A 2,658-nucleotide genomic window follows, 5' to 3' on the forward strand; every position below is an offset into this window, starting at 1 on the left:
ACCCTGCGTGTGTGTGCGTAGACACCTATACACGCGCACCCACAGAGACACATACATACACACAAACACACACACCAAAAAAACGCACACACACACACACACACACATGCACACTTACACACATATTATATCCACACCTTGTCCTGCCCTCACCTTTCACATTTCTTCCATTACACCCAAGTAACCACTCCACCCTAGGCCCACAGAGTGTGTAGGCTCAGACTCCACCCATCCTACTTGATCTTATCTTCCTCATCGAAACAAACTGTATCTCCTCCTCCACCGCCCCTCCCACAACGACTCCTCTACTCAACGTACTTCGAACAATGAGGATACATCATAAGGAGAGGTTAGATTTTTTCCCCAAACTCCAGCCCAGTTTTCTACTTTACTTTGTTTGCACCGAGACTTGGAAGCTGATTGTACAAGACTGTTGAAATCTATTCAATTAAGTCTCCTCTTTTCCCACTTTTCAAGCTATGTACCCCTCGTCCATTCTTATCTTTACACCAGCAAGTAAAAATTGTGAAGCATCGTGGTGAAATCAGGCGCTGGTTAAAATAATGAAATCGAAAACACTGGCATTGTTCTGTTCGGCAATTTTTATAGATTTTTTAATTTTCAGCTCAACACCTTTAGGGTCCATTTAAAAACACATTTCTGTGTTGATTTTATCCCCAAAAAATGTTGATTTTATGCTCAAAATGTAAATTTGCATTTTCTTAGGACTCTCAAGCTTTGAAAGTCTCCAAACTTTGGAGGCCATTTTCTTGCTAATTTTACCTCTGAAATCAGGCGACCCCCACCTCCTTCAATCGCAAATATCTCAACTTCTATTCATGATAAACGAGTATCATTTTCACCGAAAGTGAGACACACGAGCAAGCTTTAAAATGATACTAATAACTCATCATGTCCAAAAATTGATGAGCGTCTGATTCCACCGCGTCGAGACACAATTAAGTATGTATCAGGCAGAAAACCGTTCTCTCTGGACACGAGCCTATGATGTTACAGTGATATCTGAGCCCAAGGAATCATGGTAGTCTTTGTGCTTCCTGCCTGCATTGTCCACCTGTCTAATATTTATTTCTGTTTCTTCGTGTTTTACGGCGCTCGCAATTTCATACGGTCATGTGATCGCGCAGGACACATTAAGCATTTTTCAGTTTGGTAGGAATTAATTATGACCGTTTGAAAGTGTACAACAGCCATATGATATCGTTAGGTGACTTTGTAATATATAGGAAAAACTTTTTTTTTCTTGCCGCAATCCTTCTTAGTACAAGCAACTCAGTGTTCCGGTTGAAACAAACAGATGAAAACTCTTAGAAAATGACTTCAAGTAATGGGAATGAGAGTACATGTATTTAGCCTGGACAATTGTACCACTTTTCTTAGTTGTACGTGATATTTCATCATCACATCCATTATTTGAAAAACAACATCTTTACAATTCATCTATAGGCTTGATGTGTTGTGTTTTGGACCTCAACAAAGCCGATCAAAATAACAATTGGGAGATGTAGAGAGATCATTTGAGATATTTCTCCAAGTCTGATGTGCACATAAAGGCAGTTTCTCATGTATATATTGTGTTTTTATTGTTTACATAAAAAGCCAGTTATTTATCTTCTTTGACTCCCACCACGTGCAACACACGATACATTTACTGTAAAACTATGACCTGGGTAAGTACATTTCCAATAAATTCACATTTCGACAACGTGAACCAATGAGTAATTATCGCCATTCGTAACACAACATTAAAAATGTTCAAGTGAATAATAGCACTGTTTCAAAATTAATGAGACTCTTGATGCGTGAAGCCTTTCTCTGTTTATCGTTCGCGTAAAGTACATAAATATTCTGGAGTTTTTCACCAGGACAATCAGATACGCCGGTCAAGGAGAAAGCTATTTCTGTTGTCATTCATTTTAGAATACGAGCATTCTTTGTGTGTGAGATGTATAATTGTAGGAGCTGGCCGGGGAACGGATGGTGGGGGCTGGTTATAATAATCCCCTAATAGATCACTGGTTTTGGGAGGGGAAGGGGGGAGTCCAATGCGAGCGGGGGCCTCAAGTGGAGGATTCTAAGGTGTGACTGGAGAGAGGGAAAGTGTCTAAAACGGAGAGGGGACTAACCGCCGAACCTGAACTGTCGGGGATGAGCCGGACCAACAGGGAGCCTCAAGTGGAGGATTGGAAGGTGTGTGAGAGAGGGTGCCCAAGGAAAAAGAACAAGGCTAAAAAAGAACCTGGACATGGATGGCTGGTGTCACTATATATAAATTAATGAAGGTCAAGGGTGGATAGAGAGGGACTGTCGTCAGGTAGTCCAACAGTCTGTCTGTCTGTCTCTTCCATGCCTCTCTCTCTCTCTCTCTCTCTCTCTCTGATATTAGACCATATCTTTTCATATAAACTCGGATCTTGTCAAGTATTAATAAATGGAGGAACATATACGGCCAACGATCGTCAGTTCTAATTGATCTCCGGTGATAAGACATGATGAACAGAAAACTGGACAACCCGTAGCAGAGTGGTGATAGTTGTGTACATAAGTAGGAGCTGGCCGGGGGATGGATGGTGGGGGCTTGTTGTAATAATCCCCTAATAGATCACTGGTTTTGGTTGGGAGAGGGGGAGGGGAAAG

The sequence above is a fragment of the Aplysia californica genome, unplaced genomic scaffold (assembly GCF_000002075.1).
Source record: "Aplysia californica isolate F4 #8 unplaced genomic scaffold, AplCal3.0 scaffold00536, whole genome shotgun sequence".
Classification (NCBI taxonomy): Eukaryota; Metazoa; Mollusca; class Gastropoda; order Aplysiida; family Aplysiidae; genus Aplysia; species Aplysia californica.